The following is a 20,121-nucleotide window of genomic DNA, read 5'->3' as shown; positions in this document are numbered from 1 at the left end:
ATTCATGAAGAAATCTAAGGCGGTCATTATTGGACAGCTCCTTCCAAAGAATGTCGAGTTTCATTTGACCAAACTGATGTGTGAACCATATTAAAAATTGAACAAACAAAGAGGAAAAAACTCTACAGTTTCAGCATATAAACAATTATCATTGTTTCATGCGAGCGTATGTGTATATATATAGCAGAATGTTAAGGAAAACACACCAGAAAACACTAAAGTACACAAGTTCGTAAAGAAATTAAGCAAGCAAAATGGCAGAAGCAAAGGTTCTTCGCATGAATGCAACAGATCATGAAATTAGCTATGCTAAAAATTCAGTTTTCCAAGTCCGATATTACAAGATTTTTGCTTTATATGTGTTCTTTTTTCTTTTTCAAAAAATATCATGCTAACAAGTTTTTTGTGCTTTCAGAAAGCAGTGATATCAAAGGTAACACCAATCATTGAAGAATCCATTACAGAAATGTTCAAGGAAATGGCTCCAACTTGTATAAAGGTGGCAGACTTGGGTTGCTCTTCAAGACCTAACACCTTCCACACTATATCTTAAGTTATTAACACAATCCATGGGATATGTAAGCGAGAAGAGTTGAAATTTTCAGAGTTTGAAGTGCTTCTAAATGATCTCCCAGACAATGACTTCAACTCTGTGTTTAAGTCGGTTCCTGATTTCATTGAGAGGCTGAAGAAGGAGAAAGGAGATATGGTGCAAGAAAGGTGTTTCATAGGAGCAGTTGCGGGCTCTTTCTATGACGGACTCTTTCCAACTAGAAGCCTCCACTTTGTTAATTCTTCCTATGCGCTTCATTGGCTCACAAAGGTCGGTCACTTGACCAAAGCCCTTCTCTTTGATCTAATAGAGAATCTATTTTAATCTCATTTAACTTTGATCTTTTCATTAGCTCCCAGTTGGGCTAGAGAACAATAAGGGAAACGTATACATGGCAAAATCAAGTCCACCCAATGTTTTCCAAGCATATGCCGACCAATTTCAGAAAGACTTCACAAATTTTCTAAGCTTGCGCTCCAAAGAAATTATATTCCAAGGCCGTATGGTGCTAATTTTTATGGCTAAGAAAAATGTCGACCCCTCCAACGAAGACTATGGTTGGGAGCTTGTTGCTAAATCACTTCTTGATTTGGTTGCGCAGGTGCCATATAATTCATTTACTCTATTTCTACAATTACTCAATTGCAATAAACTAACTTAGTTATGAATTGCAGGGACTTGTAGAAGAGAGGGATGTGGATTCATTCAACCTTCCTTTTTATACACCTTGCAAAAAAGAAGTGGCTGGATTGTCGAGAGGGAAGGATCATTTGAAATTACTGATCTACAAGTTTTCGAAGTGGATGACAATACTCTCTAACTCATGCTAATCTACCATGAGTTAGAGAGTATTGTCAAATCAACCATGACGCCAGGAATACACAATGTGAGAACTTAATCTCGTGCAGCTACTGGAATGAAGAAGAAACAGCGGAAGAAAACACCCAGGTATTGGCAAAAGATACCATGATAAGATAGTAGTTTAGCTATCTTATCATGGTATCTTTATTAACTTCAACTTAACTTATCATGATAAGTTAATTTACCATGATAAGAAACTACAACTGCTGTGCAACAACTTAACTGCTCATAACAAGAAGCTAACAAATTGTTCTAGAACTATTCTAGAATTTACAGCACACGCTCGTATACATAACACTAACATTCACCCTGCTTCATTAACTTCTTCAGCACTTGCTTCAGCAATATGGCTGCTTCATTAACATTTACCCTGCTTCAATGACATCCTAGTTGTGTTACCAAGAGTTTCTGTCTGTGCTTGAGAAAAGAAGGGGAAGAGAGTGGCTTTGTCAAAACATCTGCCACCTGCTCATAAGCAGGGATCTCATTAACCTGTAAACGACAATCAGCAACCATTTCTCGAACAAAAAATAAGTCAAGCTCAACATGCTTGAACTTAGAATGCTGAACAGGGTTGGCACAGACCGCAACAGTGCTAGAATTATCACACCACAGAGTAGATTTTCCATGTGGAACCACGCACAACTCCTGAAGCAATGACTCAATCCAAACAATTTCAGTAGCTGCAGAAGCAATACTCCTATACTCGGCCTCAGCTGTGGAACGAGAAACTACTTGCTGCTTGCGTGAGCTCCATGAAATGAGATTTCCACCAAAGAAAATGCAGTAGCTAGTCGTGGAACGCCTATCATCAGGATCGGACCCCCAGTCTGCATCAGCAAAACCAGTTAGTGACATGCGAGGAGATGCTGTGAATCGAAGACCATAATCAGCTGTCCCTTGAAGATAACGTAAAATCCTCTTAACAGCCTGAAAATGGCTATTTCGAGGTGACTGTATGAACTGACAAACTTTGTTCACTGCAAAGGCAATATCTGGCTGAGTGACTACTATGTACTGAAGAGCTCCTACAATGCTTCTGTATTGGGCTGCATCTTCAATGGGGTCACCAGCATCAATCGATAACTTGCAGTTGGAGACCATGGGAGTAGGGAGGCTCTTAACATCACCAAAACCATGCTTATGCAAAAGCTCACGAATGTATTTTTGTTGAGTCAAAACAAGACCATTGTCATCAGAACACACCTCAATGCCAAGGAAAAAATTAAGAGAGTCAAGATCTTTTAAAGAAAATCGAGCATGCAACTTTTCAATAACACATTGCACCTCACCAGCCTCACTTCCTGTCACAATAATATCATCAACATATACTAGCATGTAGACAATGCTGCTAGCAGTCTTCCGAACAAACAAAGATGAATCAGATTTAGACAAGACGAACCTTTCAGAGACCAAGTACTCTCGAAGGCTCTCAAACCAGGCCCGAGGAGCTTGCTTCAAGCCATAGATTGCTTTATGCAGCTTGCAAACTAAACCATCACCAGCTTGCACAAACCCAAGAGGCTGAGACATGTAAACCTCTTCCATCAATACCCCATTTAAAAAGGCATTATTAATATCTACTTGACGCATCAACCAACCTCTTGTCAACGCAAGAGTAAGAATCACTCGTACCGTTACAGGTTTCACAACTGGACTAAAAACCTCATGAAAATCAATGCCTGGTTGTTGAAGACACCCCTTCGCAACAAGACGAGCCTTGTATCGAGACACTGAGCCATAAGCATTACGCTTCACCTTAAAAATCCACTTGCAGTGAACAGGCACACGATCTCTAGGAAGAGGAACCAGAGACCACGTGTCATTTGCAATCAAAGCATCAAACTCTTCCTGTGCAGCTTTCTTCCAATGAGGAATCTTCATAGCTTCTTTGATGGACCGAGGCTCTTCATCAAAATACTCAACATGCAGAACACGAGGTTTTCGAATTCCATCTTTGGCCCTGGTAACCATAGGATGCGCATTCTGAACCAAAACAGCCCCATGTGCATTGTTACCCGTTGAAATGGCCCCATGCGCATTGTCATGGTCAGTCATTGCTCCAATAGACGTGGTCCCAAGCACATCATCACGGCCGGGCATAGCTTCAATAGGTGTGGTACTCGAATTACTAAGAGCATCACCATTATCTGCTCCAATAACCCGAGAATCATGTGTAGGCAAATTAACTTGTTCATCATTCTCGTGAACAAGAGAATCATGTGTGCAGGTTGTATGAAAAGGAGCACGTGTTGAACCATGCGTTGAAGAAGCAGGTGTGATATTTGTTATAGGCTCAACAAAAGAACTCATAGGACCATGCGCACACGTTGGATTTGCACTTAATGGAGCAGCACATATAGGCACTGTAGAGCGAATGGGACCACCACGTGAACTATTTCCATTTAATAAAGCTTGTTCGGTCCCATGATCACAAGCTGGCGTTAAACGAATGAAATTCACCACTTAGTCCTCCATGATGGGAACCACGACATGTGCATTAGAGTTGGACGAAGTGGCCATCATGTCACGCACATTATAATTGGGTGTAGTGGTCCCAATTCTTTCATGCGCTTGGCTATTCACATGTATTGGTGAAGTGTGCGTCAATGGAGAGGCACGATTTGGCATATTTTCAAAAGTAATGGCCCCATGCGCATCTGCTGGCATATCTTCAAACGAGACAGCCCCACGTGCATTACCAAATTCATGCACATCTTGGTCCTCGATCATGGCAAGAGATGTGGCCCCTACGTCTTGATTATTCGCATTATGCCTTTGATTATGCGTTGATGAAGGAGCACGTTGGTTGTTCTCACTTGGTGAAAGAGACATTGCACTCAATGGACCATGCATTGTCTGTACAGGGGAGACAAGAGGAATAACACCCTTGGAGACACCATTATCTGGAGCAATATTTGAAATATTACACACTGCATAAGGAAAGGCACTTTCATCAAATACAACGTGCCTCAAAATTATTACTCTGCCAGATTCATCAAGATATTTATACCCCTTATGAGAAGTGCTATATCCTAGAAACACGCACTTCTTTGACCTGAAATCCAGCTTATGACGATTAAACAAACGCAAATAAGGATAACAAGCACAACCAAACACCCTGAGAAATGAATAATCTGGCAGGACACGATGCAGAGCTTCAAAGGGAGACTTGCCATACAAAACAGGTGTGGGCAATCTATTGATAAGATAAACAGCAGAAGCAAAAGAATAGCTCCAAAATTTCTGAGGTAAGGAAGCCTGAGCTAACATTGTCAATCCTGTTTCCACAATGTGCCTATGCTTCCTCTCAGCCTTACCATTATGCTCCGAGGTGCTATGGCACGAGAGACGATGTTGCACTCCATTGGCAGAGAACCACTTTCGAAGTGATTGATATTCCCCACCACCATCAGTCTGGAGAGCTTTAATTTTGTATCCAAACTGCACTTCAACCAATTTCGCAAAGTCAAGAAAGCACTGAGCCACCTCAGATTTACGTTTCAAGAGGTACATCCAGGTATAACGGCTACAAACATCAACAAAAGAAACATAATAAAGAAATCCGTCAGTGGAGCATACAGGAGCTGGTCCCCAGACATCAGAGACAACAAGTTGAAAAGGCTCATTATATTCTGTCAATGATTTACATAAGGGCAACTTATGCGATTTCCCTTGCATACAAGCAGAACACACATTTACTGCTTCAGTTTTATTGAAAACAATACTACACAACTTCAAAACACGTTGAACAACATCAAGGGATAGATGACCAAGACGTTGATGCCACAACTTCAAAGACACAGGTATTTTGAGACATTATTCACCAAACAAGAAGACCTCTGATCTTCACAAGGCAGTAGCTGGTACAGCCAGTCATCCGTGAGCCTCCCGCGAAGTAGAGTTGCTTGAGTCCGGGCATCCTTCACAAGACATTCAGAGGGATGAAACTCCATGAACACACCATTATCACGAGTGAACTGAGAAACAGATAGCAACTTTTTCTTTATGTTAGGCACATGCAACATATTCTGTAAAATCAAAGGTTTCTTACTAGAACTCAAAAAACCTTGGCCTACATGCATGATTGAAATTCCCTAACCATTACCCATGAGCAAGGAACTACCTCCAGTATAGGTGGTACCTGATTGAAAACCAAAAAAATCATTCGTTACATGGTGAGTAGCTCCGGTGTCAGGGTACCACAAAGAATCCGCAGACACTAAGGAGCTAGAGCCCGAGGGAGTTGGGACAGTAGCAATATAGGCTCCTGAATCAGGCGTCAAAGAGGAATGCGATGCACCATGAGAGAAGCGAGAAGCATCTAAAGGAAAACTAGGAGAAGTACCAGGAAAGGGATAGTGCCCAGGAACATACGGCGAAGGAAAATAAAATGGTGTGGGAACAAGGGATGAGGGTGGAGGCATGGAGGTTACGGCGTGAGCATAAGGTTGTCCACCAGATTGCTGGTGTTTAGCAGAATTCCCAGAACTAGTGGGCTTTGAGCCATTCTCTTGCATCGACTCAGACCCAGACACACCAGTGTAGTCTCTATCAAAACGATGATAACACTTCTGGACCACATGTCCAAACCGGCCACACAACTGGCATTGAGGACGATTATTGTTGCGCCCTCGACCTCGACCACGATATCCATTCGACTGTCCACGAGACGAATGATCCTGTGATGACCCAGTATTAACATCCTGAGTTCCACAAGAGTCAGTTTCAACAGCACCTTCCCGAGATTGAAGAACAAGATTTGCAGAAAAGTTTTCACTCAAGAACATTTTCTGTCGAGCCTCACAATCTAACAACATCTCAGTAAGAACATCAAGAGAAAAATTTTCTCGTGATGCAATTGCAATAATAGACTCAAATTCCATTGTAAGTCCAGCTAACACAACATTAACATGTTCTTTCTCAGTAACCACACTACTTGAAGCATTCAACAAATCACTTATGGATTTGACTTTGGCAAGATACTCCCTAATCGTCAAACCAGTCTTTCGTTGGGAATGAAGATTATGTCGAAGAGAAGAAATCTTGGCACTGGAACGAGCACCAAATAGACGAGATATAGTATTCCAGATTAACATCGCAGTTGTAAGTCCAGTCAAGTGAGGCAGAACCTCTGTACTCATAGTAGTTAAAAGCCAGGAAGCAAGCAGTTTATCTTGCTGGCGATGAGCTGCAAACACTGGATTCTCTTCAAGTTGTCCAGACGCATTAGTGATGAACTCATCTGGTGCAACAGATCCGGCCGAGATGAACCTCAGCAACCCATAGCCATCAATTATCAAAGCCACTTGATGCTTCCAAAGAAGGTATGTGGATTCAGTGAGTTTAACAGTGTCATGCTTTGGTATGTGTTAAATGCCAAACATACCTTGAGAAGTTCCAGGACTCAGGGAGGAAGCATTCGGAGACACATCCTCGGGATCAACCGTCAAATCAACCATGATGCCAGGAATACACAATGTGAGAACTTAATCTCGTGCAGCTACTGGAATGAAGAAGAAACAGCGGAAGAAAACACCCAGGTATTGGCGAAAGATACCATGATAAGATAGCAGTTTAGCTATCTAAGAAACAAGAAATGAAATCTTTGTAATTCTTTATTAATGAAAAGCTAATCTCTCATGAGTTAGAGCGTAGCTTATTTATACAAGCAAGAAGAAACTGCAACTGCTGTGCAACAACTTAACTGCTCATAATAAGAAGCTAACAAATTGTTCTAGAACTATTCTAGAATTTACAGCACACGCTCGTATACATAACACTAACATTCCAAGCATATGCCGACCAATTTCAGAAAGACTTCACAAATTTTCTAAGCTTGCGCTCCAAAGAAATTATATTCCAAGGCCGTATGGTGCTAATTTTTATGGCTAAGAAAAATGTCGACCCCTCCAACGAAGACTATGGTTGGGAGCTTGTTGCTAAATCACTTCTTGATTTGGTTGCACATGTGCCATATAATCCATTTACTCTATTTCTACAATTACTCAATTGCAATAAACTAACTTAGTTATGAATTGCAGGGACTTGTAGAAGAGAGGGATGTGGATTCATTCAACCTTCCTTTTTATACACCTTGCAAAAAAGAAGTGGTTGGATTGTCGAGAGGGAATGATCATTTGAAATTACTGATCTACAAGTTTTCGAAGTGGATGCCGATCCTATAAATACAAACGAGATGCTCCGTAACAAAGACTTTGGTTTCGACATTTATAAGCAAATGGGAAAAAATATTGCAAATACCATCAGAGCTGTTATAGAGCCGATGATCTGCAGTCATTTTAGAGATGCTATAAGTGACAAGTTATTCAGAAGGCTTGTTGTAAATGTAGAGAATGATTTAACTAATTCAATGCTCGATAGAAGGGTTAGCATTTTGGTTTCTTTGACCAGGAAGTTGTTGCGGAAGATGGCTATCGGATAGAGCAAAATCACAACTAATAATTTGAGAAAATAAAAATAAAGATAAAAGAGACTCAAAATTTATGTGGAAAATCCCTAAATAATATAGGGTAAAAACCACGGGCAATGGTAGAAGAATTTCACTATGAGAAAATAGGAATTACAACTTCTTTCGATCGACCAAGGAAAAAACAATGATATTCTCTCTTGATAAAAAGGAGAAAACAACTCTCAAGAAACTCTCTAAATTCTCTCTAGTATTGGAATAAAGCTAGAATGCTTTGGGATGGTTTTGAAGCTAAATGAGCTAGGATATTTATAGTTGAAACTTAAGGACTAATTTGTAAATACCTTAAATTACAATGATTAGATATGATTTTACCATAAAATAAAATAATATATTTTCTACACCTTTCGGTGCCCCCATTTGACAAAGCAATTGAATGATTTTTGGTGGCATGTGAACCCATGTGCACCGTTTTTCAACAATCTCCCACTTGAAGATTTGATTGGAACAATCATATCTTCACACCATTCTTTCTACCTTGTACCTTCATGTTGCTTATATTTCCGTCAGGCCACAAGAAGATCGACACCAAGTAAATTTATCGGCATTGATCGCCTTCGTCATGAAATCTGCTATGTTGTCTTTGGTATGGATCTTTTGCATATCTACCGTCCCTTCTTTCACCTTGTCACGAATGAAATTGTACTGAACTCGTATGTGCTTTATCCTTGAATGAAATGATGGATTCCTTGCTAAATGCAAGGCACTTTGATTGTCACAAAACAGAGAGACATACTCTTGATTGTGCCCAAGCTCCTCCAATAGCATCTTCAACCAAATTGCTTCTTTACTAGCTTGTGTAGCTGCTACATATTCTGCCTCTGTTGTGGATGTAGCCACAATTGACTGCAATTTTGAAACCCAGCTTACAGCTCCACCAGCAACTTTGAACACATATCCTGTAGTAGATTTGCTTTTATCCAGATCCTCTGCATAGTCAGAATCTACATACCCATTGATTAGTAAGTTTGATCCTCCATAACATAATGCAACATTTGAGGTCCCTTTGATATATCTCAGGATCCTCTTCACTGTATTCCAATGCTCTTTGCCTGGATTCGCCATGTACCGACTAACCACTCCCACTGCTTGTGCAATGTCTGGTCTTGTGCATATCATAGCGAACATTAAACTTCCCACTGCTGATGCATACGGTACTCGAGACATCTCCATCCTCTCTTCTTCACTGCTAGGACTCATACTGGAGGATAATTTAAAGTTAATAGGAAGAGGGGTAGAAATTGGCTTACAATCTTCCATGCTGAATCGTGACAAGATCTTCTTCAAGTAATTCTTTTGTGAAAGTCAAATCTTCCTATTACTTCTGTCTCGGTGAATTTACACCCCTAGAATCTTGTGTGCTGATCCTAAGTCCTTCATTTCAAATTCCCTAGCAAGTTGTTCCTTCAATTCTTCAATATGATCTTTGTTGGGTCCTGCAACCAACATGTCATCCACATACAACAGCAATATAACAAAATCGTTATCACCAAACCTCTTGAAATAAGCACAAGGGTCTGCATTAAGTCTGTTGTATCCAAGGCACATAATTAAGGAATCAAATCTCTTATACCAACACCTCGACGCCTGCTTTAGACCGTACAAATATTTGTTCAACCTGCAAACCAAGTTCTTCTTTTCTTTTTCTTTAAAACCTTCAGGCTGGAGCATGTAAATATCTTCTTCAAGATTTCCATGAAGAAAAGTTGTTTTAACATCTAGCTGCTCTAGATGTAAGTTCAATGTAGCACACATTGTCAAAACTACTCAAACTATTGTTAGTCGAACTACAGGAGAAAATATTTCATTGAAATCAATACCTTCTTTTTGAGCATATCCTTTGACCACCAGTCTTTCATGATACCTCTCAACTTGATCGTCACCATTTCGCTTGATTTTGAAGACCCATTTGTTACCAATTGGCTTCCTTTCTTGTGGTAGTGGCACAAGGTCCCATGTATTATTTTTATGAAGGGCTTCGATTTCTTCTTGCATCGCCATCATCCACAGTGAAGAATCTGAGTTGTTTATTGCCTCTTGGTATGTTGATGGCTCACCGTCCTCTGTTAAAAGGCAGTATGCAATATTACCTTCTATAACATAATATGAGTGCCAATTGGGACGTCTTCTCATATGATCTGATTGACGAGTTGTTGGAGCTTCAGGACTCTTTGGTTCTTGTTCATCATGTGCTGGTTCTGCTTCAGAATAATCTCCTTGTTCAACCTCCTTTTCCATATGTATCTGTGTAGTCTCTGACTTTTCAACGCTATCATCATCTTCTTTTCTTTGTAGTTTATCTTCTACAAAGATAACATCCCTGCTGATGATCACAAAGATAACACCTTCATGATTTCTTTTCGTATTTCAATCTTGCTTGCATTATTATCCAACAATCCGTAGGATAATAAATTTTTCTTCAGGCCTTTCACGTGCTGCACATCTCGAACAACTTTAATTGTTCCATCATACATCTTCAATTTGATGGTTCTCACGCCAATGATCTCTAAGGCATGATCATTACAACTATACACAGATCCTCCTAAGACAAGTTCATACTGATGGAACCATTCTCTTCTTGAGGTCATGTGATATGTTGCTCCTGAATCAATGAGCCATATATCTGCAAATATTTTTCTGCCTTCCACGGTGGTTGACGCTTCATAGCATAGAGAATCTCCATCATCTGAAGTGTTTGCGGTATTGCCTTGTGCATTGGAGTTTTTATTTAGACTCCAACAATCCTTCTTCAAGTGACTCTTCTTTCCATAGTTGTAGCACTTTAAATTCTTCTTGCTCCTCGACTTCGATCTACCATGTTTTTGACTGCTGCTTTGTCCACGTTCTGTTGATCTCCCTCTCATCGTTGTCAACGCTTCTGCTTGTTGCAGATTTACTTGTCTGTCTTCCTTGTTTTTGCGCCGATTTTCTTCTTGTAGAACAGTAGCTGCAACGTCATCGAAGACTAGACTGGTGACATTACTGTTTGTCAAGTTGATGATGAGTTGATCATATGAATCAGGTAGACTTTGAAGTAGAAGTTCAACACGTTCTTGTTCTCCTATTTTACAGCTTAAGGATGTAAGCTGAGAAAATAAAGTGTTTAGTGTATTTAAGTGCTCCATCACTGAAGTAGATTCTGGCATACGGAGAGTGTACAATTTCCTCTTAAGGAAAATTTTATTGTGCAACGATGTGGCCTCGTACAGTTTGGTGAGATGATCCTATATCTCCTTAGCTGTCTGCTTCTCCTCGATGCTTGACAATACTTCATCTGCTAATGCTAGATGAAAGTTTGTCATAGCATTCCCGTCCATTTTGATCCATTTGTTGTTATCTGTGAAATCCACCGGCCTTTCACTAATAGCTGCTAGACAACTGTCTTTCCTCAGGATGACCTTCATCTTCAATTTCCACAATGAGAAATTTCTCCCATTGAATTTTTCAATATTAAATTTCGTTGCCATAGCTTCTTTTACAGATAGCTCCCACTATTTCACTATCGTGAATAGTTCTCTGGAACCTTCAAAGAATGGGTAATAACTTCTTACTTTCTTATGTTGGAGGATCCACCTTTTGGTGGCAACCACAAAGACAATAAGCAGATATTACACACTCTAATCTAGCTCGGATACCAACTATTGCGGAAGACGGCTATCAGATAGAGCAAAATCGCAACTAATAATTTGAGAAAATAAAAATGAAGATAAAAGAGACACAAAATTTACGTGGAAAACCCCTAAATAATATAGGGTAAAAACCACGGGCAATGGTAGAAGAATTTCACTATGAGAAAATAGGAATTACAACTTCTCTCGATCGACCAAGGAAAAAACAATGATATTCTCTCTTGATAAAAAGGAGAAAACAACTCTCAAGAAACTCTCTAAATTCTCTCTAGTATTGGAAGAAAGCTAGAATGCTTTGGGATGGTTTTGAAGCTAAATGAACTAGGGTATTTATAGTTGAAACTTAAGGACTAATTTGTAAATACCTTAAATTACAATGATCAGATATGATTTTACCATAAAATAAAATAATATATTTTCTACACCTTTCGGTGCCCCCATTTGACAAAGTAATTGAATGATTTTTGGTGCCATGTGAACCCATGTGCATCGTTTTTCAACAAAAGTAGTTAATAAGGGAATTGATGGATCAAAAGACAATGGATAATAAGAGGTTTCTGAAATAAAACTTTTAAATATGTTCAAGTTTTAACGTGTGGGTTGGATGTTGTATTGTCTCTCTTTATAATATATCAAAATGACTTATTCAATAAATGAACCAAGTCACTTTAGAGCTGACTTTTGAAACAATTAGACGTTATACATATTTTCAATATTTCTAGGTAAAATATTTGACTAACTAGATTTGATCGTAACACTTGAGTCGAGTTTAGGAGGTTACAATCATATCCACAATTATAATCAGCACTATTGTAATATGTTCTTCTATTTTAAGAAAATGTTGTATGTATTCATTTCCACTTTTAATAAGTCTTAGAAAAGTGTTATAAGGAGATATGAGTATCCATTGTATATATTGTTTCATGTGATTCATTGTTTCATGTGATTCAAAAGAGTCAATATATCAATAAATGATCTTACAAGTATTGCTGCAAAGGGACATGTTGTGTATTGTTTTTAATGAGCATGATTTAAATGATTTTAGAGCCTAATTTATAAATATTATATAGGTGTGTTCCTTGACCTGTGCTGTATGTGTTTCATTTTTCTGTTATGTATTGCACAAGCATATTTGATTACCGATTGATGTTGTATTATGTATGATTTACACATTGGTCTAAATTTCTATATTGAGAGTATCTAAGGAGTTCTTGGGTCCATCTGATTTCTATTTCTTATTTTGGGTCCATCTGAGGGTAACGTCTCCATCCTAATCATATGTAACAAAAGTAAGGTTGTGAGAATTTTATGTTATTGTATTCTGATGATGAATAACTGGTTATGTTGTTGGACTTTCATATATTATATTACATCATGCCTAAATTATTTATTTATTATTGTTATTATTATTCTAATATTGATATATGTTGCACTTAGAGGATACACTGAGCTCTTTAGCTCACTCTTTTAGTCTCTTTCTTTTTAGATCTCTCCGTCCTTTAGGGTTTTGACTGACACTTGGAGGATCGGTTAGCATGTTTCGTTAGATATTGTATGAACTTTTTCAGAACTTGAAATCTTTATACTTTTTTCTATCAGACTTGACTATTTTTATGTATTTGAGACTGAGATATTACGTTTTTATGGGATTCTATACTTTGTTTTAGCATGCATTATTTTATAAAATTTCATTTTTATTATTGGAATATACAAAGTTTTTCTCGCTGCATGTTGTAATCTAAAATTGTTTTGGGATATGATGTTATCTCTTGGTCTCCTGGTCCTAATACATTTAGGTACTTCAATTATTGGGTTGATCATCTAGGGTTTGTGGCAACTATGGTTGAATCTTGGGCTGATATGGGTTTTGGGGATCCGTTATCTAGACTTTTTCAGAAGCTTAAGAGTTTAAAGGAGCCTATTAAGGAACTGAACAATTCTTGTTATAGTAACTTGCAATTAAGGGTTCTACAAAGTTTTTCTCGCTGCATGTCGTAATCTAAAATTGTTTTGGGATATGATGTTATCTCTTGGTCTCCTGGTCCTAATCCATTTAGGTACTTCAATTATTGGGTTGATCATCTAGGGTTTATGGCAATTATGGTTGAATCTTGGGCTGATATGGGTTTTGGGGATCCGTTATCTAGACTTTTTCAGAAGCTTAAGAGTTTAAAGGAGCCTATTAAGGAACTGAACAATTCTTGTTATAGTAACTTGCAATTAAGGGTTCATGAGAAGAGAAATGAGCTTGTGTTGGTGCAGGTTTATAATATGGGTCATTTTCCAAGCTAGAAGGATGAAAGTCAGTTGTTTTCTAAATATAAAGCTCTTTTTGGGGCTGAGGAGAGCATCTTAAAGCATAAATCTACGGTCCAACGGATAAAACATGGTGATAAAAATACTAGTTTTTTTCATCATATGCTGAAAATAAAGAATAACATGAACTCTATAAGAGTTCTTTACAATGAAGAGGGTGTTCGACTGGAGATAAGATAGAAACTTTTAAGGAAATTGTGGCATATTTTAAGAGGCGATTGGGTACAGTGGAGAACTCGATGGATGTTCCCTTGATTGGCTTGGCTTCTTGAAGGAGCCGGTGGGAGAGAGAGAGATTCTGAGGGTAAGACAAATATAAGTAGGGAGGTCACTAGAAAGGAGGTCAAAAGTGTTATGTTTTCTTTGAATGGAGAGAAAACGCTCGGACCTGATAGTTACATAGCCAGCCTTTTCCAATGAGAATGAGATGTTGTGGGAGAGAGGTTATGCAACATCCTTCTCTAAAATTAAATGAACTTCTTTAAAGGAGACAATATTTTTGTTTTCAGATAAATTTCAATTTCAATGGATTATTATTTAAATTAAATTCATAATTTTTTTTTAAAAATAAGATAACACAGAATTTAATAAGGTACTAATTTTAGGCGTCATAAGGGTGCTTTAACCTTTCTAATGAATAACTAACTTGTGAAACTAAACTTTTTTATTGGTGTTAAATCAAACTTATAAAATTATCCTTTTACGAATAGAATTTTCTATTTTTTATAAAATATAATTTTAAAGGTATTCGATCATATATAACCCAAAATAATTGATGGATACTACATTATAAAAAACACATGAATTTTAAAAGAAAAATTAATCATCAAAGTAAAAACAATTTTGATAGTAATTGAATCATTATGGCCAAAGTGAGAATTTCATTAAAATGGAGGGAGTGAAAGACTAATAGAAACGATGGTAGAAGTAAGGATGTAAAATCAGGTAATTGTTTAGATTTCGGTTCAAGTCAGGTCAAATCGGATAAGGGTTATGTCTAATCAATTCAATGGTTTGACTCAATTCAAGTCAGGTCTGAGTCAATTTGGGTTTGGGTCATTATTAAGTTGATTTGGAATCAGACTGAGTTCAAATTTAATTCAGGTTAATTTCAGGTCGAGTCAATATCAGTTAATGTTAAAATGCTTCGAGTCTGAATCATTTAAATATCATGTTAGTTTAGGTTCGGATGGAATTTGGATTGGGTCTTATTCAAGTCGAGTCACGTCATTGAAAGATAAAATTTAAGTTGGATAATATCAGTTTCGGGTGAACTTCAAGTCGAATCTTACCAGACACTAATGGACTTCAGGTAAAGTCATTTGCAAGTGAATTATTTTTTGTCTTTCACGAACGTCTAATTGTAATTGTATTGTATATATATATATATATATATATATATATATATTATACAATACAATGTTATAGTCTTGTAGCCTTATATTATATGCTTTTAGTCATAGTCTTATAGCCACAACAATAGACTATAATTATAGCTATGTAATTGAAAAAAAATATAAAGAGACACGTTACAATAATTATACCTAAATATATATAAAAAAAAGTATTACAAGCTACTAATTAAGACTAAATTAAAAAAGTATTGCAAATTATAAAATGTAAAGTTGAAATTAATATCAAATTTTACTAATTTGCATTCATTAAAAATGTTGGTGAACAAAATTTTTTACGAGGTTTGAAGATTATGATATAATTTATAGGGTTTTAATTTTATGATTTACTTCTTTAGAGTTTGTAGTATATTAAAAATAGAATAAATATGGGCCAATTTCAGATAAAAAATAATTCTAATGATTAAATTGAAAAATATGAAATTAAAAACTAAAATTTAAATAAATTAAACAACATGCAGGGATCAAATTGAAATAATTACAAAATGTAAATTTGAAATTAATATTATATTGGACTAAATTGCATTCATTTGAAGAGTTCGTGAATAAGAGAATATAGGGTTTGGAGATTATGATATAACTTATAGGTTAATCACCATTTTTATTTTTTTTCTATTACTTTTATTATTATTATTATTATTAGTTATTACCATGGGGTTTTAGGGGGTTTCTTTGCCAAATGACCCCCTAAAAAGAAAGCTTACTCTTTTTAAAATAACCCAGATATTGCATGCATGGGGTTTGTTTTTGAAACAACAGAAAGAGGGAGAAAAAAATGGGCTTTCTTTTTACCTTGGTCGTTTGGGCCCCTCATCAGAGTCTAGGTCGCGAAGAGTTGGTGTTGAGGCGTACGTGAGCATTAGGAGTTTTAGGGGGTTCAGTTAAGGTTTATTAGCCCCAAATTGGGGCTTTAGGTTTCATGTGGGGGTTATTTTTAGGATTTTTTAGTTTAGGATAGAACTCGACCATCGACGGTGGTGTTCGGGGGTGCTCATCGCCGATTTAGGGCATCTTTAGGGGGTGAGAAGTGCTTAGTTTTTTTTAAAAAAAATAAATAAAGGGTAGTAGAGAGGTTTGGGCTTTAGTTTTCATTTAGGGGTAGTTTTATCTCCTTGGGTGGCTTCGAAGGTGGTCATCGTAGAAAGAGGCCACCGGTTTACGGTGGCTGACGGCGTGATGTCTAGGCTTTCTAGGGTTCTCAGTCGTGCCATGAAAGATGGGGGTGTTTGGTTTTTTATAGAAAAAAAGAAACTGGGGGGGGAGTGTTGTGGATAGATTTAGTTTTTTAGCCAAAAATGGCTAAAAATGAATATATATTGTCATGTTTTTGGGTTATTCCCCTTAAGTCCCTATACATTAGTCGTTTCTTTGCATTTTAGTCAATAGGGAGCCTCATTTTGTTATTTTTTATTTTGACATTATGTTTCATTTTGTTTCAATTTTATCACCATACTACCATGCTATTTATTTGAAATTTGGCAATGACTTTTTACATTGTTTCATTTTAGTCATTGTTTGGTTTTGTTTCTTTATTTTATTTATGAATCTAATGCTATAGTTTTAATTTATTCATTTTAGTCACTCTTTGTTCATGGTTTGCTACTATTTTTTATTCTTATTACATTTTGGTCTCTAATATTAAAATACGAATATTAAATGCTAGTACGCCCTCGCGATGACACACCTTAGGGTATGCTTTGCGTTATCCATGGTCCGAGTAAAATTTTAATTTTTTAACCGATAACCCTATAATTTTTTAACTTTTCACATCTTACTTATAAAATATATTCAAATCATTTTACGATCTCGCGCTGACCCACCCTGGAGTATGATTCGCGTTATTCATGGCCCAGGTAACAATTAAAAAAATTAATGAATAACTCAAATTTTATTTGATTGCTTTAATTTTTGTTATTTAAATTTTTACCATTTAAATTTATGCCTTAAATTATTAATGTTTGTATTTTAGTCCTTTAATTTCTAACTCTAATTTCTTGTTATCTGGAATTTATGTTCTGGTTTTTATTTTATTTAGTCACTAGATTTGCTTATTAATTTTGGCCAAACATTTTATAATTATTTTAATTTAGCCATTTTTGTTTATTAATTGCCTTTAATTATTGCATGCCAACTTTAATTTCATTTAATTCAACCCTTGATAATTTATTTAGATTTACAAAATGAAACCTAAGAGTTAGAATTTTAACATTTTGGTCCTAATTTAGGTTACCATATCTTTAAATTTACTCTTTAAATTTAGATTCCTTTTGATCTAGTCCCTAGAGCTTTTGATTTAGATGAATAATTACATAATTGATTAAAATTAATCAGGATTAATATTAGAGCCTCCACTTTAGGCGTAATTTCAATTTTAGTCATTAAATTTAGGCAAATTCTTAATTTGGTCCTCGATTTTGCTCGAGGTTCCATTTTAATTACTTGAATCACATAATTGGTTGAAATTAATTAGGTTAACAATTAGAGCCTCTACTTTAGGCTTAATTCCTCATTTAGTCCTTAACTTTAGGTGAATATTTTATTTGGTCCTCTCTTTTGCTCGAGGTTTCATTTTAATTATTCGAATCAAATAATTGGTTTAAAATAATTAGGTTAATAATTAAAGCCTCTGTTTTTAGGTTTACTTTCATAACTAGTCCTTTGACTTAGGGGAATTTTTTATTTGGTCATCGCTTATGCTCGAGGTTTCATTTTGACAATTCAATCCAATAATTTACTAAAAATGATTAGGACTAATAGTAGAGCCTACACTTTTAGGTTTAATCCCATAGATTTTTTAAATATCATAATTTGACAATTTAAGCTAGAGAGAAGATTTAATTAATTCATTTAGTATAATTAAGTTCAATGACTGATTGAACTATTGCATTTTGTTTTAAAAAATAAGCCAATGTTCATTTATTATAGGTTTAGTAGTGTATCTCCCGCTTTTGCCTTGGGTGATCGTTATTGATTCTCGAGGTAAACCAACATCCTTTTCAAAACCCCATATCATGATTTCTAAATTATTAAGGGAATGTTCTTTTATCATGATTGGTAACGAAGCTTCCACTTTTTCTTAGGGGTGGTCGTTATTAGTCTTGGTAAATCTACATCCTTTTTAAAATATGCATACATGGTGGATTTTAAATTAAATAAAAATTTTGAACTCAAAACTTCTAATTTTAAAATATAGGGTCATCGACTAGGTACCAATTTTGGGCACTGTGGGGGTGCTAATCTTCCTCACGCATAACTGACTCCCGATCCTGATTTTTAATTTCGCAAACAAAAACTTGGTATTTTTTATAAAATAAATTTCTTTATTAAATTTACTTGATTTTAGGTGTTCCAATCTCACCTTAAAAATGATTGGCGGCGACTCCATTCTTTTTATAAAAACATTTTATTTTCCAAAAACTTCGGATCGGTTTTCCTACTAAAAATCGATTACGACAGCTTGACGACTCCACTGGTTACTTTTTTAATAAACAAAAAAGAGAGTCGAGCCACAAATCGAGTACCTTATATTTTAAAAGTTTAAAATTTTGAGCTTGAGTTTATTTAATTCATGATTCACTATGGTTTTATAAAATTGAAAAAGATTTTCTCTCTGGTTAATGCTTTTACTTATTTAGATATATATATGATCGTTGAATATCATAACTCTATACTCGAGTTTTGTCTCGTTTCACCTAAGTGTTGGGAAACACCACACCACAAAGGAATACTATTTTTCTTGTGTATGCTTGGCAGAGTACCTCAGGTTATTGTTTTCCTTGATAGTCATCTAGTGATGTGATCTTCTAGACGAAATTCAATCTGTAAAGTTTATAATGGGCAAGTGCTAAACTCCTTACTTACCTTAGTAGGTTGTAAGGACAGTTTGGGAACCTCTTCTTAGAACCAAACTTAAAGTAGCAAATTTAGTAAGCCCACCCCTTTAGAGCCATGTGGACACCTTAAGAGAATTAGAATGCATGCAATTAGGATTTTAAACTTTCTTGTGTGTTTTATTCACTTTGTTTAGTGTTTATTTACTAATTAAAATTTATTTATTTAACATCTTCCTTTAATTAGTATTTTAACTTTACTAATTTGTTTCCTTTATCTTGTTGCTTACTTTGCATGTTTTTATTTTCTTTGCATAAACATCACAAGACAATAGAAGACATTGATCCCCGAATTAGCTAATTACATTAAAAGGTTCTTGAAACGAAAATGGCTTCATATGGGTTTGATAGAGTTTTAGAGATTCTCCCATGTTCAAATGGAAGTAACTTCAGTGTGGATATATTTTAATTGCTGGTGAAGGATCCGACCTCTCTTAGAAGGTTTCATTAAGCATCAGGAAAAATAATTGGTTAGAGCTGTTACAAGTCTGGGAAGGATGGGAAGAGAGCAAGAAGAAGTTGTTTCAGTTGAAATATGGGGACATAATCGAACTGTTGAGGGTTCTAGTTGATAACCGCAATCATCCAATCCATGGTAGATTGTTGGAATGTTGCTTACCGTTATTTTACTTTTGGCAAAGTAAACATGACTCCAACAATTGAAGAATATATCAGTCTACTGAATATATCTAACCTTGAGAAGTGCAAGGTATATGTCAAAGTAATCAAGCCCAAAGGTTTCATGACGAAAGTTATGCTGCTCACATGGAAGACCAAGGAGTGGATAGTTGAGTACACTCAAAATGAGGGTATTTCTTGGGTGGTTCAGAAGAGTGTAATCCATGAGCAATCACTACCAAAGAGAAAGAGATATCTATTTGCTCTAGTATTTTATGGGTTGGTCATTTTTCCCAAAGTTCATAGTCATATTGATGTAGTTGTAATATACATGTTTGAAGTCCTAGAGAAG

At 36.2% G+C, this 20,121-nt stretch overlaps 1 pseudogene; it reads left to right on the top strand.

Annotated features, from left to right (window-relative positions):
- The first annotated feature begins 360 nt into the window (after positions 1-360).
- LOC120155746 lies at positions 361-1,531 on the top strand (annotated as a pseudogene).
- Positions 1,532-20,121: the final 18,590 nt, after the last annotated feature.

Source organism: Hibiscus syriacus, unplaced genomic scaffold (genome assembly GCF_006381635.1).
Source record: "Hibiscus syriacus cultivar Baekdansim isolate YM2019G1 unplaced genomic scaffold, ASM638163v2 tig00111207_pilon, whole genome shotgun sequence".
In the NCBI taxonomy this organism is placed as follows: Eukaryota; Viridiplantae; Streptophyta; class Magnoliopsida; order Malvales; family Malvaceae; genus Hibiscus; species Hibiscus syriacus.
This window is presented reverse-complemented; position numbering and strand designations above follow the sequence as displayed.